The 27996-nt window shown below is 37.2% G+C and overlaps 1 protein-coding gene and 1 long non-coding RNA gene across 2 annotated transcripts in view; one reads left to right on the forward strand and one right to left on the reverse strand.

The window, feature by feature from the left end:
- The window catches only part of LOC132910002 (mucin-2-like), a 708972-nt gene that overhangs the window by 553662 nt on the left and 127314 nt on the right, over positions 1-27996 (forward strand). The window lies entirely within an intron of this gene.
- On the reverse strand, positions 797-2479 carry LOC132910032 (uncharacterized). The gene is made up of 2 exons (XR_009658664.1): positions 1803-2479; positions 797-1714 (listed from the first exon to the last, which is right to left on the reverse strand). It is a non-coding gene; the product is annotated as an uncharacterized LOC132910032 (long non-coding RNA).

Consider the following 27996-nt stretch of genomic DNA (forward strand, 5'->3'; position numbering starts at 1 on the left):
TATCCCACGGTAAAAGGTAATGGAGTGTAATTGCGCGTTCTCGATTAAAGGAGGAAATTGGTTGTTCCAGCTGGGCCGGGTTACACGATTGTTCGTTATGATCAGGGAAGGGGAATGGTGAGGGATAGATTTGATCCACGAATTCCAATCGCATCGATCCGACTATTATATTTCGCGAGTTATCTTCGCTTTGACGATAGAGTTTAATCCTTGCCGATATTATCGGAAATTTATGGCCACGTGATAGGGGCGAACGCTGCTTCTACGTAATTGATTAATCGCGAATCGATGCGAAATACGTGGATTTCGTAGCCAGACCGAGGAAATCAGATTTGTATCCGTGAATCGTCGAACACCGTTAATATCTGCTTCGAATTACTGGCTGTAACCGGTGTAACTGGTACATTTAATTTCTGGCATGCTTGTAATCGACTTTCGATTACTTGATGTCGAATCGGACATTCATACAGCGCAATATTATAGGACCGTCAAACGAAGTCTAAATATCCGAGAAGACAGATGAATAGTCGTTCGATTGATTTTACGGGATGGGAATATTCAGTGTTTTAAAAACAAAATAAAAATTTCGATCGGTTTCAATATGTTATCACAACTGTGTCTTGTTAGCCATGGTTGTTTTTCTTTTTTTATGACGGAAGAGTTTATTAATTTGATTAATGGATTTTATCATGTATATACATGGGTACTCTTTTACTGACTATTTGCAATTAGCTTTAATCCATCATACATGACAGATTTACATTATGTAAGTGGGTCACTTAGATCTTTGAAGATAGCAGAAATAATATACATACTATATTTGGTGAAATACGGACATATTTTTTTTGACAAATCTTTCTTATATGTAAATTTTGTTAAATGTAGATTACGTAGATATCATCCGACAAATTGATATTTTCAACTCTGAATATTTAAAAAAGATCATTTGTATCATACATGAAGCGAAACGGTTGAATGATATTTTAGACTCGAAAGAATCTACACATTCAATACATAATAATTCAGTATAACAATTTATCAATTTAATATAATAAAATTAATCTCTAATTTTTCCGTCTCGCGCACCGGTCGTATTTTTCAATCAATCAGTTTTGATCAAATGTATCATTCATTGTTTTATTTGTCATTCTGTTTTGTTGTTATTCCATTCTACACTCGCTATAAAACATTCTTTGAATTTCTCTCAATTCTTCAACACGATTTAATATTCTATAATATTTTATATCGCAATTTTTCATGACGAATTCTGATTAATCGTGCGTTTACTTGATAATTCCCGTTAAACTACCACGTTTTACATGAAACTAGCAGATGTCCCAATACTCATGAACTTTGAAGAGCATCGTTGGCAATAGAACAATCATTTAATACGAATTCCATGAACGAGACTTCTACCGCGTCCCCTTTCGATACAGTAACACCTGTAGTGGCAGTAATAGCGACGATAACAGTAACGCTGTCGACGCATCGTGTGGCATCGTCCAGACCGACGGTACCGGGGCTACCAGGGTTTCCTGTCCGTTTTAATTGGGTTATTAACGGGTGCGAGCGTTTCCTGCCTCCTGTGACAAACCCGGGGCTTCGAAACGGCCGACCTCGCGCAGCTGCTGCCTCGTCGCGTAGCTGCGCTACCGGAAACCAATCTGTTCCGTTTGTCTTTCCTTTCGTTGCTTGCCTGGCCGTCTCGCCCGCCCTGGACATAAATATGCATCGTGCCACTTAAATATTACACGGCTGGATATATTTGTATCGGCTGGTATAAGAGAACCGTGACGACGAACTTTCCACTCCTCGTTTTCGGTGCAGCAGGACAGTTGCGAGCTGCGAGACTCCCTCCTCCATTGCTTACAATCAAGAGACTAATACTGCGTTCCTTTCGTTGCGTTTTGACATACGGTGAACAGCTGCGTGATGGATATTTATCGACGTGTCAAGGAGAATTGCAATGGCCGTTTACCGTTTGATTGTTTCATTGAACTCTAATTTACGAGCATATAATCTATAGATACTGAGTACAGTTAAAGATGAATAGAAACCTAGAGACAGATCTTTCGGGCTTATAAAATACTTTCGTTCATGAGAGTTGGATTTATTTGTAAGTATTGCTTTGTATATACTATGTTTATGCTTTAGGGAATATTTATTTTATATAATTTTCCATCATTTCGTCAATCAGTGTACCGTATCGCCTATGGTACGTCATGGGTTCTAAAATAAAGATGTACACAAATAAAAAAAATTACTGGACGAAAGTTCTCCGTAAATTAAAAAATTAATCGTCTTTAAATTAATGTTGATCGTCAGTTTGCATTTTGCTCTGGTGGAACACGACGAAGCTGGATAGAGATTGTTTGCACTGGAATTGCGATCTCTTCCTTCGATATTTTTGTTGGCTTTATCTTGTTGAAGGATTTTTTCAAAATTACGCGTCTAAGTTTAAAGAAACACGATATTAATTAATTAATTGCGATGCATCTCGGTTCAATTATTTGAACTAACACAACTTTAACTTCTTCAATATAAATTAATCAACGAAAATCAGGAGTTATTGAATATTCGCGCAACGTACTATACTCTCGCGTTAAAAGGATCATTATACGATACAAGAAACTCAGCCCCAAGCTGCAATGCGTTACATATCAATTTCATCGAAGAGCAACGAAAACCTTTCGCACGCAAACCGGGTCGAAGCCTCGTTCCCTATTCGGTCGAGCACCATAATTATTCGCGGCGTTGTTTCCTATAAGCGACGATTGATTGCGTGCCAGCGCGAAAGCTGTCCTCGTGCACCTTCGACCGCGGCGGATTAGTTGTTCGCGTTATATAACGGGTCTCCATTCGCTGCCGATCTATTTCCATCGAGACGAAGTTATTTCGAATCGTTCATAAATGATTCATGCGCGTGGTATTAACACCGTCGAGAGACAAGAAACGATGAAAAAGAAAGAAAAAGAAGAAAAGGGAAAAAGCTGAATTGTCCTCCCTCCACCGTATTCGGTGTTTATCCATAAAACGAGTCGCCGATCGACGACGGGAACACACCTCGGGACGTTTCTCCACAGTGCAAGAACAAAAGAAGCAATTGGCCACGTCGGCATCCTCGCCGAGGATTCCCATGCATATGGATTAAGACGCTCCACATCTCGTCGAGCCAAGGTGCAGGATACGTAATCCTGCTGGCGCGCAAGCAAATCATGTTTATTCAGGAACGTATACATAGTAATAGAGGGAGTCATCTCGTGTGCGTACGATCGTAAATGTATTTGTGCTCATGCTAGCACGGGTTATATCGGTGAAGGTGTGTCACGGAGACCAATGTCTCTGGTGAACGTATTCGCTTAGTGTCTGGACACTTGGATAGTGATGCGTCCGAAGGTCGATGATTGTCGTTTAGTTTTTACGAGAATCAAATCGGGTCTTCTCACGTGTTTGTCTCCTTTTTACGAGAGACCAAATGCAAATAACTAAGAGGCTATGAATATAGCTGCAGGAATCTATTTGTACGTCGGTGTAATTGAAAGCGGTTAGGAAAGAAGCCAGCGTAAAGCGATGAAATGACACCTTTTTCTCTAGGCGTGAACTCGTGCTTCTCTATTGGCTAACTCTTTTGGGAGGGACTGTTTCTTATTTTCCACCTTGAGATCGACGAAGTGTTTTTAAGAGAGAGGGATATACAGTCGTGGCCTGAATACGTTCTTCACGTGCTTAAGGTTTCGGACAAGTTACGTGAAAGTAACGTTTCTGATTAGAGAGCCGATTGATTGTCTTCTCTTTTCATCTGCTTTCGTACACAGATACTATATGGAATATAATAATATTGTATAAAGAATAGGAAGCGATTGTTGTTATTGTACCTTTTTGCATATGCTTAACAAGTTGTGTCTTTCATATCGATGCAAATCACGTTTCTTTGATTTTTATCCGAGACCTTAAACAGGAGGTTTGCTCAATCTCGGCGCGCCTGCCGATCCATCGGTCGATCGTTTAACAAAACTGTCTCAGTTTTTGCCCTTTTTTCCTCCGATCAACCACCGGATTATATCCAGACAGATTAAACATTTGAACGGGATCAACGGGTCTAATGAAATTTGCCGCTCCTCCGCGAGAAGGGAAATTCCATCGTAGCCCCGAACGTTTACAGAGCTAATAGTTTAACATGCGTTTCTGTCGGTCGCGGCCGGAATTTTCAGCGGCGCGTCGCCTCGCGAAACTCCCTTCGGGGATCCAATAAAATTTCTCATTTGCACGACGACGGCTTGTTGACTTTCTCCAACGCGTTGGCGTGACTTTCGCCGCGATCCGACACGACATATACGACTCGCGTCGATTTGACAGTTTCGCGATTTATAGACGGAAACGTGGCCTCTTTTTTTCCCTTCTTTTATTTTTTCTTCCACCAACGACAATTCGCTCGTTAATTAACGAGCAAACTGTCTGTCGGCGAGGTGGCCTCCTTTTTTGGTTACGGACACAAACGCGGCTGTCATATTTCGTGGCGGCCGGTGCTCGAAACTTGCCAGGGTCTTAAGGTGTACCGGTAGAGGCGAGCTGCACGCCGTATAGGCGCGTATGCACCGCGAACAATGCATATTCATGAAGCGCCGTGCATATTTACGAGCGGCTGTTCGCTCGGGATCCGTGGCACAACTTTACAACGCTTTCGGTCTCGGCCATCCTCGTACAAAGGAAACCGTGCCCTACCCAATACGTCGTCGCTCGATATAGTGTTTCTAGATCGAAACTTGCTTGTCGAGGAAGCTCGTTCTCACCGTTTCGTACAGATTCTGGATTTTGCGAAGATGAAGCCTACAACAGAAAAGAGGCGAAGGTTAGATGTTCTCGGAATTGGTTAATCGCTTGTAAATCGATACGATATTTTAGTAGAGATTCATTACGGATACATAATAGAAATTTTGAAATCTTCGTTAGTGATTTTTCATTATCTCTATGATACGATATAACTTTATTAAACGTGTGGTAGCAATTTTACGTATTAAGTCATCCAATTAAACGTGATTGTATATGAAACAATTTTCCGTATAAAATCATGTTCACAAGCTCACAAGCGTAATTCGCTTGTTGTCGCCAAATGGTTAACCATTTATCGATTACTTATACAAAATTCGAAAGAACATATTTTGAACAATTTTTCTGAACTATTTCTACTTCCTTTGCTTCTTATATTCTTCCTTCGTTCGCTTTCATGTTAACGGAGAGTTTTCGTGAAATTATACAGCAGATGTAACGTTTCAAGTCTGCAATTGAAATTGCGTGGAAAGAGCGGCGTTTAAACGAATTTACCTGGAAACTGAGTGTTCCTGGACTCTGTTAATTTCAGCCTCGAGCGCGACTGTCAGTTGTCCTTTATCCGCTAGGAGCGAGCGCATCAATTTCCTTCAATTAATTACTGAAACGGCGGTGTAACAATTCCGGCGGTGGGGTCTCTCTATTCGTGAAATTCAGGCATGTCCTTTTATCGCGAGCGTCGTGAAAATTAGGTCAATTAAGCGGCAATTACCGCGAATGCGCCCGAGCGGGGACACGTGCGCGAAAATCATTAGAATGTTCGCGTCCAAAACGAGAAGAAACATCGTGACAATACGCTGCGTCCGGATCGGGGTTGCTCTAAAAAGGCAGAAAGTACAAATAAGTCGTCCGGTGGAACGATGTTATTAAAAGTGGCTAATTGCCTCGCTTTATTATTGTCGGCCTCGTTGGCAGCCTCGAATAGGCGAGAGGCTGTTTTTCATCCGGCAGAGCTAATTAATGATCCGCGCTTCGAAGGGAAGGGAAGAAAGAGCGAGTAAGAGAAAGAGAGACAGAGAGAGAGAGAGAGAGAGAAGAAGGAACTCACGAAGAACTGAACGCACTCGTTAAAGCGCTTTATCGGTGGACGCTTGCGGAGTAAATGTTGTCGAGTGCGCCACTTTGAGCGTCACTCCTTTTATATTTTATCGATGGAGATTCGTATAATCGCGACGATGCCGACTAGAGAAAAGAAGGAAGCTCTCGGGCTCGGTAGAATTTTCCTTTAATTACATTAGCTGCACGAGAAAGCGCCCTACCAGTCGAGCTAATCAAGATTGATCGATCGATCGAACGATCGATTAGGGGCTCTACCTGCCTCCCGTTGTGCAAGAAACATTCTTTTTAAAACATATACTTTCAGAATTAATTGTTTTGCCCGTTGAACCGCGATACCCACGTTACCTCGAACTTTATTCGCAACGTTCATTTTCCACCGGCCGCTTATTAATTATGTTCCTTTTCTTCGTTGTTTCACCTCGACAACCGCCGGAGACTTTTACGGTTGGCATGCCTTTCATCCTGTCACGCTCGCCGTCTAAAAAAAGATTAATTAATGGTAAACACTTTCCTTGTTTTTACGGACATAGTAATAACGGAGATAAATTTAATTACGTCGAGGGGAGAGACCGCTTTTTTAGCGACTTCGAGTTTTCACGTTTTAATGCGCCAGCGGCGGTAACGATCGCAATGATTGCTTCCATCTGGGTGAAACAAAAATTGCAGATTGCAAGCCGTTACGAGTTCCCAGTTTTTTCAAGAAGAGCAGATATACCTAGTATTAGTAATTAATTAAGCTTTAATTAAGTAAAAGAACATTGTATCCTGAATATATGGTATCGGCGCGTTTATTAAATAGTTCTCGTTTCAACCTTGTGTTTCTTTAAACTGTTATTCATTTTTCTATAAATTAGATTTATATTATAGTTGTATTTAACTATATAAATTCTAATAATATATATATTATATATATTTTAGTTAGTATACTATGTATCAGTAGTCTATATCATAGTATTATTTTACAATATTTCTTTAAACATAGTTTTTGTTTAGAGTATTCTTCGAAATATTATTTCGATAGTAATAAGCTAAATAAGAAACTGGCATTTTACATACACGTATGTTTATAAATTTCTTTCGATCAGAACTATCAAAGATATTATCTGACGAACTGGAACAGACGAAGAAATCCTTTGAGTATTTCAAATTGTTAACAATCTACCGTAACGCGATAGCAAAGATCTAAATTTATTTGACTTTTGATAGACAAGTTGCTTGATTTCCTTTGATCTGAGAGATATTTCTTTTAGCGTGAAACTTTGAAACGTTACAAATCCGAAGTTGAAGTCAAATGGAGTATTTTTGGTTCGATATTTATGTACTCTTTTTGCACGACATTCGGCAAAATAAAATTTCATCATTCGCATGAAACAGGACCTGTAACGAGAAAATTTCCTACTTTTGAATTATGTGTAGCAACACAGTATAAATGAAAAACAATATGGAAACTTATACAAGATGTAATAAAGTTATAATTTCACAGCAAGTACGCTGTAATTACGAGTTAACTTACATAACTATATACAGGTAAAATACTGGGAATTTAATATTTTAGAGGAATTGAGAAAGGTAAGAAACGTGTAGTAAGTGAGGAAATTAAAGTAAATTTTTTGCATCGCAACGATATATTAAAATATCGTATCACGAAGATAGTCTATTACCAATATTAATAAAATATAATATAAGTCGTACAATTTCGTTTTCTTTTTACACGAAGTGTCTTTTTTTTAGTTTAAATACATTCACAGTTGTAAATTATAAATTGATGTATGCATATATTTTTACATATAACTATCTTGTTCCACATTCTCTAGCGTATTCATGACTGCAGTTTAGCTGTATTATCTGTTATAGATAAATAAATGAAGTTGCAAAAGCATATATAAATATGAAAGTATATGCTAACTACATCACATGAAAGCATCGACTTTAGAATCCGTATTACTTAAATATTTTTTTATCTTGCTTGATTATATCTTGTATAATATACGAACAAAAAAGTACTTTAATATTTAAATATGTTTTACATTAGATGGAAACTACATTCGAAGTCATTCGTATTAAAAATGACCATCAAATGTTATTACATCAAGTTAAAAAGAAGCACGCACGTAAACAGGTTTAAAAAAGTACGACCAATATTGTTTAATCTTTTGATTGCATCAAGAAAAGAGTTTCTCATTTAACAGGATCTTATACTTTGCGCTTTCTTTTCTCTCACACTCGACAGAGCATTTTATTAAAATTAAAAAAAAAAGACTCGATATAATGGACATTGTTAATAATTATACGCGGCCTTCTTTTGATATTCCACACATCGTTGCAATATTTTATTACTTATTCGACAGAAGGTAGTTCGAAACTTAACATGGAAACTGTCTCACGTTGAACGGTCGTCCTGTTGCATACTCGGCTTTTTGCATTTTTATCGACATAGTTGGATTGTCGTAATTAAACGTCGACGGTTATCGGACACGATAAAGTGTAATTTTAATTGTGCTACCCGCGTGAAAAGATATTAACGCGTAATTGATTCGAGGCTGGTTGGAAATTAGCCTCGAAAATATAACCCTGACCACGAGTTAATTCTTATCGATCGAGACCTCTTAAAATATTATTAACACCAAATACATGGCCGCCGGTGATTAGCGAAGATTACTTTCTTCTCTTCGCCCCGCAAACCGCCACTTTTTGTTCCTCCTTTTCCTTTCGCCTTCATTTTTCTTATGTCCTTCCATAAATAACCGTAATTTGTTGCCTTTAAACGATGCTCCGTTATCAGGATACAATATTCCAGTTATTTTGCAGAGATAACTTTATATCGGTATGGAAATTTATTAACGTGTTCTCAAATATATTAATCGTACAAAGTAACGATTATATATTTTTCTTTTATAGAATTATGAGAAAAAATTTGCGACGTAGTTGAGCTTGCAGATTTTAATAAGATCTTCTGCTTGTCATCATCAATAATCGCATAAATGTTTTCATCACTAATAATCGCACTAAATTTTTCTTGTTGGTATTATGAACGATATTTCAAAAAAGCTTCTCCAATTTCTTTTATGCAAATATATACAGGGTGTCCCAGAAGTGTCTGTGCAATCTTTCGAAACGCTAATCGTTGAATATTCACTGTCCAATGCAAGCTTTCCAAAATGGCCAAATTTGAGACAAATATCATTCGTTCGAAAAAGAATTCCTTCGCCTCAGGATAGTTGACTTGTTCATACAAACTTTCTAAAAATCTACAAACTGCGATTTATCAATTATTCTCGGTTACTATCACAAACGGCTAAACGCAATACCTAGATAAAAAAGAAAAGAAAGATGAATTTCTACCGCAATCGCGTGAAGGGTGTTACCTAGCAACGCATCTCTTGACAAGATTAAAAATTATTGCATTTGGCGTATATGGCGATGTGTCCGTGTTCGCGAACGTTTGCTCTCGTCAAGTTTCATCGTATTTGGCTGGCGAATATATCCGTATTCGCGATGCAACAAGTTTTACGCGTGCATAGATACGCGGCATCGGTGAAATTTTAATCGGATTATATGAAAAATTTTCTGACGCGTCGGCATCGACAGGGATGCATTTTCGTGCGCGGTTATTTGCGCGGTCCTCAAACTTCGCGCCAAGATAATTGTATAAAATAATTGAATAATCATGACAGAGGCTGTTGCACCGTGCATGACACCACGACTGCCTGTCATGCTCGTAATACGTATGGAAATTTTCATTTCGGCCGAAGTCGCCGGTTTATTGAATTGACGGCTGAAAATTGATAGCGCTTTTTAATCTCGCTCACCGTCAACCGACAAGTTTTTATCCTCCCCTCCTCTTTTTCTTTTTTTTTTTTTTTTGTTATTCTTTTTACGCGAATAATCGCGCGGTTCTGCGAAATAGCAACTGTTCGTGTTCATTAATTCTCCGCGGAATTGTTATACATTTTTTTTAGTCATGCGTTGAGAGTAATCAACTACTGCCGGTTTATGGAGTGTTTATTTACAATGGGGGTTATTTTAGCCAGGTTATTTTCCACTTGCATTAAAATTTCTATCTTCGAAATACATTATTCTCGACATTTGCAGAATATGTTTTCTAATTGTTATATATGGAAGTTGCTATTTTCGAAATGTATTAGTTTAAAGTTATAGTTATATTTGAGAATGACAGCCAAAGTTATGGGAGTTTAGAAATTTTAGTGACAAATATCGTTTATTGATTATTTTTATACTGCACGTTTCAATCTTTAATTAGCGATTTGTTCAGATTTACCGTGCAATGTGAACAGATTAAGTTTTGTTATTGATATAAAAAATTGTTGCACGAAGAATATCAGAAAGTATAGAGAAATTACTTAATATCGGATTACCTTATCAAACGCGTAGTGATATTTCTACATTCTCCGTCACATGTGTGATTGGATAATTTGTATCGTTAAGCGATAATAATTAAACTACGTGCCATCTGTTTTGTTAGACGAATCGTTTTAATTAAAAATATCGATCGGGAAACATCGAAATAAACGCTGTAGTTAGTCTTTTTCACTGAATATTTTCGTTCGAGAAAACTTATTAAATGAACAGAAACGTACAACAAAACGATAAGTATCAGAATAAATATTTTTCAAAGTTTAAAATTGATACATCGGTATCATACTTTACATCTTTTTCAAAAATATATTTAATTACCTTCAACCACATTAAATAATAATTCTCGGTAGACTATTTATTAATCGACAAAAATATCTCTCGGAGGAGAATTCCATCTCTCACTCAAGTTTTATTTCATTTTTATATTTGTATTTTATATTTTCTATGCTTTCTGTGCTTTCTTCTAATCATTCGAAACGTGAATCACCGATGACCAGCGTTGCAATCAAGGTATTAAACCATCTGAAATGTTGAAACGATCGCATCGATGGTCAGTTCTTCCGCCTTAATTTCCGCCGGCGTGAGTGATAAATTCGGCCGCTTCTAATCGACTATGTTACACAACGAAAGGCTGGCCGAGGCTCGTGTGGAACATTAGCGGGCAGCGCGTGTAATCGAGTTACGTAGCGGCGCTTCGGCCGTATCGTTAGCCGAAAGCGAACAGTTTGCGTACAGGTTGTACTACGATCGTAAAACGTAGACGGTGCACGATGCCGCGTGATTATTCCGCCGATGCGAGGCCTCTCAAAATTTACAAACACGTAACGATGTAAGCGGCTTAACATTGCACGCGAGAGCTCCTGTTACGTGAAACACCAGCCGTGCCCGATAAGGGGAGCACGACCCGTTATCATCGATCATCGTTAACTTGCCGACAATTAGACCCCCTATTCCTCCCTTCGCATCGACGCGCGATCCCAAGCCTCGTCGCTGCGATATATTCACCTCCGCCGACGATAACTTCTAAATACGTAATTTCAATATTCTTAGGTAATTGGTGCTCGTGTTACCGTGTTGCCGTGCCAGCACAATTCACTCCTATATTATGAGACGATCGATGTTTTGTGCTTCTAACGAATTACAGCTGTGGTCAAAAGAGAATTTCAGATTAAACCTTTGCACTCGTGTGTGCTGTTCCTCCTAAGGGAACACGGAGTGATCGCTGGTGATTATATAGCACGAAGTTGCACAAGCTGCATATCTTTTAAAAATATATTCGTTTTCATATTGTACGAAGAAAAGAAACGACAACTGTACCGAGCGCAAAGGGTTAAAGCTTGCACATGAGTGTGTATTAGTAACTTCGTACTAGATATTTGTTAGTAACAATCAACTATTTTTATCGGTGTATACGAAACGTCGTTTCTTTGAAGCTCGAATTTGACGCGTCAGTCTCGCCTATTTAGGCTCATAGGCGATCGAATTCGCGAGGTGATCGATTTTGGAGATCGCGTAAAAATCCGCACGGAATACGCGCGAACGAACGAACGCGTAATGTTACGCGCTGTCTCCGCTTATTTGCGGTGGACACGTAATTACGAGGCATTCAAGGCCGACCAGCTCGACTGCTGCCACTTTGTGTAATTTTTAGGAGAAGCTTGCTTGACAAATTATCGTTATACACGGCCGTCAGACGTGCACCGGTTGTCCTCTTGTCATTGTTCTTCGACGCCATTACATTATTTATACGCCGCTTGAAAATCTCTCGTCCCGCCTCGTATACCTTCATCGATGCCTCTTTATGTTTGCTCGCCGTTCCTCACGTTCATTCGCGATTTCTACGCTCAAGTGTGTCTATTCATAACCTCGGTCACTTCTGCATGCGTGTTTCTGCCGCCTGTCGCGATTCTCTCTTATTCCTCGATGATGATGTAGCACGGGATTTCCGTTCACCAGCGATTTTCTGACGAACATTCGTCAAGTGTGTTTGTCGGATAGACACATTGTTATTGTTAGATATTTTCAGATCTTACATTGACGTACGCAACAATGATTTGTTAAGAAAATATCCTGTACCTCTAGCTCTGTGCTTTTTGTATTCTTGCGAGTATCTGTATTTTTAGAAATTCAAGTATTATGAATCAGTCAAATATTCTCTGTTGATAACTTCTGAAAGTTACTGATTTCTTCCGGCTTTAATTTTGAAGCTCTTGTTGTATCTGGATCTTAGATTCCTCATTGGAATATCCATTCGTTTTGGAGGTCTTAAAATTGCCGCAAGTTACTACGCAAACAAATAACAAAGTTATCGATAGCATTTTTCCTCGACACTTGTGTACTCGACCATTATACAAAAACCATTAAAAAAAACAGTTTCTATAATAAATAGAAAAGGGAAGTATAATTGCGATCGTTTTCTCAAAAAGGGGATACCATGATTTCCTACGAAAAGAACGCTGCGCGTAGTGTTGTACGAGCCGGAAAGCAAATTACGTAACTGAAATTGCAAGAAAAACAGTACACGGCTCTACTCGCATGGTAGAAAAGAAAATGTAATAAAGTCGCTCGAGGCCAACTGTGTTGATCGTACGATCAATGAAATTACAGAACTAACGTACGTATAACTTTGGACTATTCCGGAGAGCAGGAAAAAATATAAGCCGCTCCAATTTCACGTCTCCGGAGAAAACGCGTATCATATCGTTACTGATACATCATGGCTTCGCAAATGGGTTAACCTGATGGTATTTCGGTAACACGCAGCAATGACAAATAAATTTCTCGGCATCCATTAAATTTCGCCCCTCCGCCAAGTTAATTTTAAACCTGTTTTGTTTTCGTGTAATTTTGCAAATAAGCCGGATAATGATATCGAGTAACTTTCGACGTAATTTTAAAACAGCTTGGGAAATTAACTTGTAATATATTATACGAGCTGATTATTAATGGCTTGAGTGTAAATTGAGAAAGGGAGTTCGAATATCTCACTATTTAATTGGAAGGAGATTTTTTGTTTGCAAATAACGTAAGATTTTCGTGATATGTTTGCTCTCGAAATAAACGCACAGTTTGAAAATTTGATAAACTCGCGGATAAGTTACACTCACAAACTGTATCTACAGTTTTAAATAAAGAAGTTTGTTATGGTTTTTGAAATGAATTTATTTTATTGCTGAAGGTGTGTCTATTAGAAAAGAAAGGTATTTATTATTGAATTATTTTTACAAGAAATTTATTTTCGAATCTGTTGACCGGTTGAGAGGTTGAGTATGTACATATAAAAGAATTGGACTTAATATTTGTGTAAAATATCCATGTATTTAATAATCAACGCGTATCTTTTTATTTATATTTCATTTCGCGTTTTAATCAAATTTTTAATTCCCTGCCAATCAAGTCAAAAATTCAATTAAAGCTTAATATTCAATGCAGCTTTTTATTGCAGATAGAGAAATAAATAAATCTTGTATGAGTGTGAATAATTAAACGCGCATCGGAGTGATAAAAGAACAAAAATTAACTTTATATTGTAGCGTTGTCTTTGAACGAGATACGAAGTCCAAATAAATTTGAAATGTTAGTTTAAAGTTAATTATAACATTAACCATAAAATACACTTAAATTAAATTAAACAAGCAATTACATATTTACCTAAATTCCTCATATTTTGCCAGAATCCGAGATATATAAATTGCACAATTAAAATATCGATCTTTATTCCCTAACATCTATAAATTATAAATCGAACAGTCACACAAGATAAACAGATAAATACTTTTTAACTAAACGGTCAGGTCAGTTTTATTTACCTATTCCTCGAGAATTTGCGTATCGATTCAAGTTTAATTCAAGGCTCATCTAAGCAAGCAGACGAATCCTCATCGATCACCGATACGTTAACAATAAATTCATTAATCAGAGAGCTGCGCTCGTGCGACGAGAAATCCACTGGGAGCTCCGTTAATTTTATCATCGATTGCATTTCGATCGGCAATTGCGGCCGCTGAAGCTTTCGCTGATAAATTGAACATGGGCGATAAACCATTACACACCGAAATGCATTCCGCGTGTCTTTCGTGCACGCTCGGCCTCTCGATGAAGTGACGCGGCAACGAAAAGGAATTCCTCGTCGATTCCGCTTGTCGACTCGATCAACGGCTACATTTCGATTAACAGAGAGTCGTCGTCGCGCGGGCAAATTGTCGCTCGCGAAACGGCCCGATAACGTTATGCCCTGCAATAAATTAAGCGACGTTGATAAACTGGTAGCGCGTCTGTACGAGCAGAGACGCGCGAGCGTTCGTACACGCGCGAAGGAAAACGGAAACCTGTTCCATTGGAGCTGGCCGCTTATCTGAATCGCTGCTATCATAACTAGGGGCTCCCGTATATATACATACAATACGTATAGTGACTGCGTGCGTGCGTGCGTGCATGCGTGCCATGTAAAATGAATTTTCCATTAAGCAGTGGTCAACGGTGATTCACGAGGTTTACGCGGCACGGTGTCACCGAGCACGCTGTCAAGGTCTGAGTCACTTTACCAGGCTCGTTGCTACGATTTCGCCTGGGGTTACCTGCGTGATAAGAAAGCAGTGTACGTTTTGACTATTTCCGGAGCGGAATTTTTCAAAGAAACGTTTCTCAGCGAAATCAACTTTATAATAATTTATGATTGGATATTATAATTTATAATTTTCCATAGATTAATATAGCTGAGTTTTCTTCTAACGGTCGGTAGCATAGGACGATTAATAAATTTTAGTCAAACGTCATAGCGTTTTTTAAACGAACCAGTCGTTTCCAAAAGTTGCAAGACTCGATATTATAATTTTACTCAATTAAGAAAAATAAGGCAATATTAAGTGTGATTTTACAGTTCGAAAATTCCTCGTATCATGAAAGTGAGTTTTCATGTGTGTTAAAATATAATACTTGTTCTTTTTTTAGAGGTATTGTTATTTTCTGATTAAACAATTATTTTAATTGTGGCAAAATTTCAATTGTACATATTAGTATGAAATTTTCTAAATAGTTTCATATCCTGTGCTTGAATCTCAGGATATAGTAAATGAGTGTTAAAAATTAAAATATGGGAAAATTGGTCAAAGATTATCGATTTTATATAGATATTTAAAAACCCGGAAAGATATTTACAAACGAAATCCATGTTGTCCACTGCATTAATTCTTCCTGCAAACTGCTAACTCCCTTTCATGAACAAGATCTTTGGCAAAAAATTTAATCTCATTTACATTACATTAAAACAAGACAGTGAAAGTGGTAATTAATATGGCAAAACGAAGATTACGGACATCTGTTCGTTTTCTTCGTGTAGCAATTGCCGAATAACAAAGTATACAAACAAAATGTAAATGCTACGATGTAAAGCTCAAGATAAATCGTAAACCTGTTCTCAATCAGCATACAAGTTACTAATAGTGGACACATATGTAAATAAAGTACATGTCATTAGTAGACTATACGACACTTTTTCTTGCAATAATTCAACGCCAACTCAACGTCCCGTACTGATATGGAATCGTGAAAAGCACGTTAATCCCCATCATCAGTCGTTTATGATGTATGTTTGCGCGTTCTTTGAACCTCTTTGACGGTTACTTGATTCACTTATTGATCGTGCGTATAGTAAATCATTGGTTATATCGATGAGATAGTGGATCGCGTGGTCGTTGAAGAATTTATTGGCACAGATGGTTGACTGAGTGTACCATGGCAACCACTCGCAACGAGTTGGACGTGCAAATTTCACGTTCACTCGGTGCGGAACAGTATGTATTGCCGTGTCATGTATTCGTTGCAAAAAGCACTTTTTACATCTTGTTTTTTTTTTATATTTTCAATAATTGAACTTCGTACTACTGAAAGGTGTAAATATACTGCTTTCGGCTCTGTAATTAATTTTTTCCCGAGATTCGTGAACTCGGTTATATAAGTTTCCCTTTTTCGTGTACGGTAGTGAACATTCTGTTGCTCCAGAAGCAATTGATCAATCCGTAGCACGGTGAAAGGCACGGATGAATAACCGAGTGAAAGCTGCGAATAAATCGTAATTATTGTGACTCTGTATATCTGATATCGCGCTGAAATTACAGATTCGATAACACGATACGATACTTTAATTCCCCTCCACATAGCTACGCTATTGAAAACGCGAACCGAGTTGAAACAGGACAATATAGAAAGGAACAAATAGTACATAGCGCGGCTCAGAGCAAATATCGAATAAAACGTAATACTCTAATTCGGTAAATTTGGAATCGCGATGTAATTACGAAATTAATAACACGTACCGGGGGCTGCGTGGATGCAAAGTTGAAATCGAGGCGGAGGCAATAATTGCCAAGTATATTAATAAATGCCGCGTCGATAACGCAGATGCGAGTCGTGTAATTTCGTTGGGAACGTTAATATCACGACGAGATTTTAATAAAATCTCGCGCCGTGACGATTCGAGTGACAATCAGAGCTGGGTTGAACACGGCCGATTGTTCTCACCGGGCTTTTTGTTTGCCCGGCGATCGGTTTATCGCGAATTCTCTTATTTCCGATTTTTCTTTCGAGCAATTCGAGCAGATTGCGAAAAGAATCCGCTACGTTTCCCATCATCGAAGCTGGCCTCTTTGCTCGACGGAGCACATTGTATCGGAATTGGGACGAGATCCCCATTAAAACTCTGCGAACCGACGAACCGTTCTCCTATATCGCCGGCCCCTACTATTGTTCTCTCTGTTCGGCTAACAAACTGTTTCTCCCACTGAATCGTGAACTCTCTCGTGATAGCGCGTCGAGCAGAACCCGGAACGTGACTCGGCTTTAATACCCGTTTCCCGAGGAGAATCGCATCGTGAACGAGCGCATTTACGAAAAATTTCATTCCGGATATTTGTCGAGCAATTTCCTTCCATACGAGGATTACTCGCCGATGACAATTTGATTTCGATCGATCAGAAAAGTTAAATGCGAATTCCTACGCCACCGATTCTTTGTCACTTAAATTGTTTTTCATAGATAAAATTAAAAAGACTACATTCACAGACATTCAGATTTTTCATTTCGAATTAGTATACCCGGAAATTATGATATATTTCGATAAAATGGAGAAACTTTAATAGAACGTAATTAGCATGATATGTATCTCGATTGTGATGCTAAATTAGATTTCAACTTATTTCTCGTTTATGATATTCCGTTACACGTAAATATTTCTCTGTGAGGGAATCGTGAAAGTGATAAAAATATGTACGAACATTTACACGTCGGAGAAAATCCTATTGCGTTAAATCAGATACGTGATACGAATTTATTATGCACTAAAATTTTCTGGATTGTCATCGAGGAATTAAATTTGTAACACTGTCAACCTGTCATTTACCGGTTTCAACGGCCACATTTCAACGTCCGCGCTGGCGAATGCAAATTAACTTCGCTAACTTCATAGATCCGCGACAGTCCAATTACTTTACGGTAGCGCTTTTATAACAAACAGCTGCTTGATATAATATATATGCTTGTAAAATATTATTTTCAAATTATTAGCACAGTTTCACAGGAAGCGTTAGTGGATTGCATAATGAATTATGCAACCTGATACTGTAATGAGCGCAAGCTGAATACTGTAATATTTTGAGTGTAACGTTACAAGATACATAAATGAAGAAAGGAAAAGGAGAGAGAGATGGAGAACGGAGTTATTTATAAAGTCCTTGATTCTCCCCTCGTCTTTCGTAGCCCCGTTTTATATTCCTCTTAATCTCATATTACAATGTAAATAACGTATATTACAACGTAACAATCAGATGCATAATACAGATAAGAAAATTTTGTTGTACTATCTTATTTAGAAAACAGCTAGTGGAAATGGAGTCTCTGTTTAACTCTTAAACGTTACCTCGTGAACGGCGTCTGAAATAGCTTCTGTGTTACTTTTAACAACCCCTGATATATCATATCTTAATATTATTCATATTATACGCTAATTACCATAATTAATACTACTTGTCTTCATAATAACGCCCATTTTTTTTTATTTTTAATGTCCCTTCAGTCTTGTAAGCTGTTTTTTAAATCTACAGATTTCTTTTATAGGAATGAACAATTTTTTTCCAAAAAAAAAAAAAAAAAAGTATTATTTCGTTATTTCAAATAACAATAAATACATTTGAATAACATGAAAAGTGATTCTAGTATACACTTTTATGTGTGCTCAACGCAATGGAGTTACAGATATAGTAAATTTATGATACATATTGTTTTTCAATATTACCTGTTGAATATTAACTCTCCTATTGTGTTCGAATCTATGTATATGAATCAGTCGTATATTTAAATTAATAAACATATTTCAATTAAATTAATATAATTAGGTTTTTGTATTATCCTATTCACCGAAGTCGGATTGCTTGCTGTTTATTTCATCACATATTACACATTTTAGCTCTATTTATTCTTTATAACTTATTATAGTATGCTTGTTTTTGTATTATTTGAAAACATGTTATATTTGTTGGAATATATTGCAACATATTTTATGTGCGTGTTTTTTAAAGGTGATCTAAATCTTAGAAGATGATCAACATCCTTTTTCTATCTTTTTCGTATTTTATGCTTATGAACGAAGCGATTAAAGAAAAAAGAAACAAATTTTTCTACAAGTTCGCCAGATTTTGTAGCAATCTATATACGACTTGTCAATAATTAGAACACATAATTTTATGAACATAACAGGAGAGCGTTAAAGATATCAGTTTGATTTTATATCACGTTGTAACTCTTCTAACAAGAAAAGTCTAATAATTTTCCTATTCCATACTAAACAATTACAGGCAAACGATTATACGTAAGATATTCCTAAATGAAAAATGAATTCGCGCCTCCTGAAATATTTCACAAAACCAAACAAATCATCGGAAACAGAAACACTACCGATACAACGAACGATATAGTATTTTGGGAACGCGATATTATTTGTACGATGCAAAATAAGCTAAAAGGAAGGAGCAGTAAGGTAGGAAGGAATGGAGTTACTCGCAGAGAGCTCTCCATTCTTCTCTCGTCTTTCACGTGCTCCTTCCCGCGAGGGCCATAAACGCAGAAACCATAATGTACCTCCGGCAAATGAGCAGTTAACCCCGATTTAGCCCGCGCTTGCGCGGCCGTCGACCATTAAATAATAAATCAATAACGCTAGCTAATAATACACAGATTTACCAAGGCCCACAAACAAAGATACTCCAATATGAACGATCACAGCTCAGCTGCGGAACAAACTCGAGAAAATTGGAATGTTCGTGATCTCATTGCCTTCGCGTTCTTTCTATGTTCCCTTTCATTTGACTCTTACTATCTGCCCTCGATAACTTGTTCTGTCTGTTCTCTTCTTCCCTTCCTCTTTTATTGCTCCCTTTCTCGTCTATATCTGAAACGTAATCGCGATGCTTCCACGGAACGTTTCGACAGCAGCGATTACGAGAAATCGGACGACGTTGATCTGTTTTCCCCGGTGCTCGGGCAATTTCTTGGATTCTTCGATTTCTGCCCCATGCAAATTTACCGTGAATTTATAGAGCCATTACGTAGCGAGCTTCTTTTGCCGCTGATCCACCCTCGCTGGTAGAGTTGGGGATGCTCCTTGATCGATGTTGGCTATATATGTATCTTGACTACATGATACCCTTACTGTTATTTATGTATGTTATTTACCTATGTTATTTACGAGAGATAGCGATATGTAACATTTGTTTTGGACGTCTTTGAATATTCAAAAGTATCGGTATTCCACTTAGGGAGAGCTCCCCAATTCTATTCACGTGCAATATTTTGGTTACCGAATGTAATAAATTATTATGTGTAAAATATTGGGTCTAAATATTGTAGAGTTGAGAAACATTGTAATATCGTAACGATGATTTCTTTATATTTCGAGGTATAAAGAAGATCTGAATATTAATTTTGCGTTTTAAGATTTGAGAAAGCTAAAAAAAGAAAGATAAATATACTATAGTGTCCTCATAAAATTCCTGACTTTGTCGAATTTAAACAATTAACCTCCAAATATTCTCTATGTTTCCATTTGTAAAGAAACTGTTGTCCTCATGTTATATATTTTGTTAAACCTTGATTTGAAGATATTTCCTATAAATAAAACATAGATAAAGATGGGGCGCTCTATATAAACAAATTGAACCTCTTCGTCAAAGTTTTATTTCCTTCACCATTCAACGTGGATCCGCATGATAGCACTTTTACGAGAAATAATGTTTCGAAGGAGATTTCTTTAAACAATTTCCGCGCGAATTTTTCTACGATACTGCTTAATGGTCAGCAGATTTTGTCGAATAATGTGGCGAGGTAAAAAGAATCGCTGTAACGGGAAGTTGCTAGTTAATTAATATGCCGCTGCTACCCGTTTTCAATAATAATTATACCCTTCCGTCTTTCTGACTTGGCCGTGTTTTTCATCCGAGCATAATCACCGCATCCACAGGCGAAATCCTTGGGTGAAAAGAAAACGAAAAAAAAAAAAAAAAAAAAAAAAAATGGAGGGGAAAAGGTGCACAGAAGGAGGGAAAAAAGAAGAGAAAGAATGAGAGAAGGGAAGGAAAAAGTTGGCCAGGTTGCTTCGTAGACGAGGTTGCTGGCAATTACGCGAAATTAGCGGACCACCGATATTATTCGATCGATTATCTCGTTTTCTTACTCGGATATTCCGAGCTGCCGATTCGTAAAATATAGCTGGCCATCGTTAACGCGAAACAGCAGATGCTAGGCGCGTTTTATATTCACGAGGAAGCCTATTTATTCGGTTAAGACGTAGCGAAATAGAACGTTGCAATTTCCTGCTTCCTTTCCTCTAATTGAATTAATTAATGCATCACAGCTTTGAATTTTCTGACAGCGCAGCGGTCTTTACGCCTGCCACTTAGTCGTTTTCCTTTGCAGGGAAAATCATCTTCGGATAGGAGGATGTTCTGGCAATTATTTTGCTGTTCAGTAACACGCAACGATGTCTTTCTCATATTCGCGAGAACAGTTCTTGTTATTTTCAAAATAAACATTGCAAACAACGGGTTTACGTTGTCATATTTTACGACACATACAGGTGTTTTAAGATTTTATTGTATCACTATTTCGTATCATTTTCTGACTGTGAATAACATCTAATTCATTATCGATTTAAAAAATATACTGTGTTTATGGACGCGTACAAATATATGCTTTTAAGCTGTGACGTATAATTTTAACGTTTATCCCATAAATGATATATGACAATTTCTATATGATAAAAATGTCATTAATTTTATTTTAAAATGAAGTAATTTAATCTAACCTTAGCCTAGACTGTAGTGTTGCTTATAATGCTAATTGAGTGATAATAAAGTTTAAGTAAGTCCGTATAATTAAATTATCATGTAGATATATTGTGCAAGTTTATGTGTTTGTGGGAAACACATAAACACATGTTTAAAAGTGTAAAAATATGCAAGTATCTGTAAAATAATCAAAAGAAAATATTTATTATAGTAGATGTAGATTACGTTTCTTTAATTATATTCATAAAACTATAAAAATGCATAAACATAAGCAATCTATATATTAACAATGCTCTATGTAGCATGTTAGCAAACAACGTCGTTTGGGGAAAATACGTTGCACGTAATTTATACTTGCGCAATAAAATATAAAAAAAGTGACATTTTTACTTCTCAAGAGGTAACATTTCGATTGTGTATTTCGAAAGAAAGTTTAAGAGCACGAGCAGGAAATTTTAGAACTTTGCTGTCGTTTGTTTTTCTTTGGAGACTTTTATCCTCAAGGAATTAAAAATAAAGCAAGCGTGAAACAACAGGAGAGAGTTATTTTCGTGGTCGAAGTGTTAATCCTTAAGGTTGTAGGTCAAGATATTTCCGGCAATGCGCGGCCCTAGCCAGCGCCTATGTCCGTTAAGTTATTAATGGTTTATTAAAATGAAATTCAGAGAGTCACGTACCCGCCACTACAGCACGCTTCCGCTTGTTATAATTTTGAATTGAGCTACTATTCTATCTAAAGATCAAGCAGATGTATAAAGTTCGAAAAGAAATTATAAATTATGCAAAGTGACGATTAAAATTAAATAACAATCATAGTAACTATATCATACTATTATGTATTTGGCTCTGCATTATATATAAAATGTTTATTGGTGTTACTTGGATATTCATTTAACATTACAAAAATCCTTTTCCAAATTTTTATTGACTGACACTCGCCAATCGACTACAAATAATTAACTTGTGACAAATATGCAGCTTTAAAGTATAGATATATGGGATGAACCATGCAATTGCTTCAAGCTATGGCTCTTTTTTTAAACGCAATCTTAGAGAGAAAAGATGACTACTGCCAATAATACTACGTTTGTAGAATCATAGATGTACTTTCTGTACGTACAAAAATGCATACGTATTTAACAACTGTATTATTATTTCAAGTAAAAGTTAGATTTACAATTTGTTGTGCAACAATCAATCCTTTCGTTTATACGCACCGCGTATAAAAAGTATCAAAACAAAATGATTGAGAACAGATTGACCAAACAGATGTACAAAAGGTCTAATTCAATTGAATCGTTAGAATCAAGCTTAAAGCACAAAAACACCGGAATCCAGACAAGGGTAGTTCAGGAAAAAGACTCTCGAGACAGACGTTATCCGATAAAGGCAATGTTTCTTGTCAAGAGGGACAACTATTAGGCTTTCTATGGTTTCGAAAGCGTATGCATCAGCCATTAACCGAATGGCTAAAGGTCCATAAAATCTGTCCCCCCAGCTGCCACGGGACGCGGAGGCGGTCGCGCTCGAGCGCGGGTGCTTCCTGGAAGGAAATCAGGGCCGATTTGCACGGTCGTTTGTCGTAATTCCGGCGAGCACGGCGGTTTGCATCTTTCGAGCGATTGATAAGCTCCTTGGTACAAGAGAGGCTGACACGGATGAGGGTGGTTTCTCGTGCACCTGGGCCCGTAGTCGTAAAGTTGGCAGTAAGCCTTGTTTATTGGCTCGGGCCGCTGGCAGTGATCTCTTTTATTTGAGCCACGACCAGCAAAGAAACCAGGGAAATTCCATTTGTGGCCAAGTAAATAAAGCTCTAAATTTTCGCAGGAATTATGCCGTTTTCACGCTTAAGCAACTCCGTCCTCTGTTCGCCGGAGAATTATGCCCGATAGAAGAGAAAGAGAGCCAGAACCCAATGGTCCGTTCTAGCTGGCGTGTTGTAATTGAATCTGCCGAATAAAATACATCTCGCGCTCGCGTGTCTTGAAATTAGTTTAATCGCGTCTCACGACCGATCGCCGATTCGAATTACCGGCGTGCCTTTCCGCGGAGAAAAATCACCGGACGTGGCCCCCCACGAACGATGTAGCCATCGATTATTAGTCCTGTGAACGCAGCGTCTTGCACGCTTGTGCTGTTAATTATCCATCCGATCGTGCAATTCCTTCGGATTATCGGTTTTACTTTTCATAAATTCCATCTTTCTTTTTATTTTCTCAGAGAGATTAATAGGTACTTTGGGTGGAATTGAAATATAATGGAATTATTGTAAAAAGTTATGTGTTTGACCAAGAATTATTTGGTGACTATAGGTAATAGAATATTCGTTGGTATTTATATAATATTATTAATCGTTTTTAGTGATTGGAGATAATAGAAATAAACAAGATTACATTATTTCAGTATCAAAGAATTTTGGAAATATGTATTGATAAGATATATTTGTAATAGTATAGGACGATTAATTTTCTTTAATCGAAAGCAGTGATCAATTGGATTGAAAATTTTAATAGATTAACGGGTAATAGTGATTTGGAATTGATCATAATACAATTGCGTTCTACGTGTATACATTGTAATCATAATGGTGGATTATTCCGGATTTACTATGCTGTTTTAGTGTACTTCATAAAGAACAAATAACATACAAGTTAAATTACTATATTATATTCAATACTTTTATCATGTGATACATCTTTCTATTTTACTTCTTATTTCATCTGCACGTTCACAAATATCATAAAGAAAATTAAGTATAAAGTAAGAATGTAAATTATTTTTTAATTTTAATCCTTTTTTGTTTACTATAATTATAAAATATACAAAGTGAAATTATATAATATATTACTTACAGGAAATACTAATAGCCTGTTATCGACTATGTTGACGATCAATATGCAATATGCCCTGCAAGCTTTTTATCGAATATAATCGCGCTTGTCGAGATTTCATATCATTTGCTTCATTGTAAATATTTACTTAATATTTTCATTTATTTGATTACCATTTCGAAAAACGTTTTAAACATTTTATAACTGACTGTATGATGCGCGAATAATTTCTTGTTTCGCTGGTTTTTGTAAAAAAATTGCTTGTTGTTTATTAAAATTTCCCTTCGCTTCGCATGTTTATTTCCATTAGTCACGGTATTAAATTGCTCTGTAGAATAAACACTTTTCCGAGTTATTTCCCGTTAACATTATTTATAACATCATTCGTGAACGAAGGACGTATGTCAACACTTGAATTTATTTTCCAAAATTTCCTAGTTTATTTCCTAATTAATATTGTTCTGATAAACAAAATTGCAAACCTTCCACGACATACATTAAATTCCATTTACTTTCTATATATTGATCTCTTTACTTGTATGTCATCTTATTTATTTATATTATTTCTTATTGATAGTTATGCAACCCTAGTAAAATATTCACATAATCGTCTAGAACTAACGACTACTAAAATAAAAATATAAAACTTGTACCAAAGAAATCAAAACAAAAGGTGAGAGAAAAAATGTGTATATTATAATGCAAGCAGGGAAACAAGTTTTTCATATCCACATATACTCATATACACATTTGACATGAAATTATCCAAGTTTCTGTAAGGAATTACGAATTAATAATTTTTTCCTCTCTGGTAATAATTCTATTTATATCTTAATCAAAAATACCAAGTTGTATCCATCAATTAAATCTGACATATAGAGGGCAGAAAAAAATCGTTTAATTTTCCCGTGCCACGTCACATCGTAAGGTTCATCGTTTCTTTGTTACCTGTCCAGTGACCATCACAGTGAACGTACATAATACGTACATAACCTACGTCTACGTTCAGCATAAGAATTCACGCTATGCAACGTTATCAACGGAATTCGCAACGTGAGCTGCGATAATCTTATCTGCTAATGCGTACATTGTTGTTGATAATCGTACGAGCTCGTTCGTAGTGAAGTTCCATCGTAAAAAGTCTGGGAAAGATCGCGGTTGTAGCGGAAACAAATCTGCCTAACGCCGTAAATATTCATGCTAACGTTTACGGGTTTTAGAACGTTTACTCGTATTTCAGCGTGAGAAGGAAATATAACTTTGTTCCTCGTGTTGTTGCTTCTGTTGTTCGTGGCAATTGCTGGCGCAGTTCCGATTCGTTTTCATTAACACAATTTATTTATAAAATTCTAGGAAAAGGTTTCTCTTATTGCTTCCACCGTTTGATAAACTATTATTGTGTTTTTATCATTGTCACGTGCGATAAAAAATTATATTAGTGAGTTATAGTTATTTTCTTTCTATAGAGATTGTAATCGTTGATTATACCTTAATACGTATAATAATAGGTTTTATGTTTTGAGAATTAGTCGTTATTAACTATTTAACAATAAATATCCTTCTAACAAGCATCCTTCTATTTGAAATTCAAAATATTATTTTTTGATTAACTTGTATATTTATTACAAAAAAAAAAAAAAAACATAACTGAATCTTTCTCCAATGTATGGTTTCCATGTTTTTATGACTTCAAATCAATCTTCTTTTCCTAAAAATATATATTTCATCATCACGAAAAGGATAAAAGCATTATGTAAACGTAGAAATGAAAACGCGATTCATTTGTACGAGTCCGATTTTCTTTTAATCAAATAATTTCTAAGTCTATAAAATATTATTTTTATAATTTGCTACAGGCGCATGTGCAGCCACTATAAATAGATAATGTCGCATCGTTTATATAGAACGCGAACTGCTGTTCCATTTTTAGAAACTAGGAGATAAATAGAATGAAAATTTTCTTACGCGTCGTTTCGATGAAATAAGGATTTCATTACATTGATTTAATATATTATTGATCACCAGTAATCTGTACAACATCTAACTGGTTAAATACGTTCACGTATACCAAGCACGGGCAATATTAAATTACATTTTTCAGTCAGAGAGAGTGCACAATTAATTAAGAATCTTATCATTGGAAACAAATTGCTCTTTTTCCACTCTGCCTGCCATTCCATCGCCTTTCCATACCAGCGAGAATTAATCACTTTCTCTCGTGCTGCTCCCACGGAGGCAGGAAAATCGCTGGAAACGGTGAGAAGCAACGTGAAACGAAAGGGAACGAATCGAACTCGATCTCGACACCGATCGAGCAATCATCGTATACGCGGCTCACTGGAAGTGATCTCGGGATCGCCGTGAGCGTCTTCCGCGTACCGGGAATCCATCGTCGAAGAATGAAGAGAGAATTCTCTCCGCGGGGAGAACTCCGCTGATTTTTTCTCGATCCGAGGCGTTTTCGACGTGCACACTGTATAACGGCTCTCGTTTCTCCGCACGGGACGATTACCCGGCCATGCAATTTATGTCGGCAAATGACTGCAATCTACGGCTGATCCAACGTTGCGAAATGGTTGCCTATTGGTCTCTGTCTGGCTCGTTGCCGGGCCGAATCGCGCGGCCCGCGAGTCCAAACTCGCATGCACAAAAGTGCAAAACAGCCGAAGGAAACAAGCGGTTCGTGATCGGCCGCCGTTAACGTTTCACTTTTCGTGGTCGAAAATTATTCGATCTCCTCCTCGTCTCTCTCTCTCTCTCTCTCTCTCTCTCTCTCTCTCTCTCTCTCTCTCTCGCAGCCCTCCTGCACACTGGACTCCCCACTCTCTGGACGATTGCGCGTTGCTTCGCCAGATAATATCGTGCCGCAAACCTGGCCGCAGATAGAGACCGCTCTCTTCGAACCGTAATGGACACCGAAATTGATCGAACACGAACGATCTTGCGAATGGGATTATTGATTTGTGGCGGCGCGTTCGAGTTGCGCTGTTTTCGTGTCCTGGACCAACGCAGCGGTGAACGAGGCTGAGCTTCGTCTCGATACGAATGCTTCCCGATCGCCCCTTTCGTTACGTGTTCCGCTCGTTTACGCGTTAACCGCGTTTACTGTTTTTTCTTCCGTTCGAGACTGAAACGCGTGGATTCTTGCCGATAGCTTTACGCTTTGGTAAGCGGATTTTTCTCGAAAGAAGCGAATGGGTGCGTGTGGTAAATTGGTTGAATGTTGAATGCGGAGGAATTGGGTCGGTTTCACTTTTTAAACCTTCGTGAGGCTATTTCGAATTCAAACCATGATGCATCTTTTACGGGGTTCTGTATCATATTCGATTTGATACGCGTTTTGCAATTGATATCGTACGATTTTAAGTCGAAGATATTTTAACCTCGCACTCTAGAAAATTTAGTATTATTTATTTAATGTAATTATTAATATTAATTCAACTCCTAAACATTGTGTGGCTTAAGGAATTTTCTTAGAGAATTAAGACTGTATCTACTGTGATAAAAAGAGTGTTTTCAAATATTTCAAATATTTCTGAATTCTAGAGCTAATAAGTTCTGCCAATTTA

This window comes from Bombus pascuorum, chromosome 8 (genome assembly GCF_905332965.1).
Source record: "Bombus pascuorum chromosome 8, iyBomPasc1.1, whole genome shotgun sequence".
Classification (NCBI taxonomy): domain Eukaryota; kingdom Metazoa; phylum Arthropoda; class Insecta; order Hymenoptera; family Apidae; genus Bombus; species Bombus pascuorum.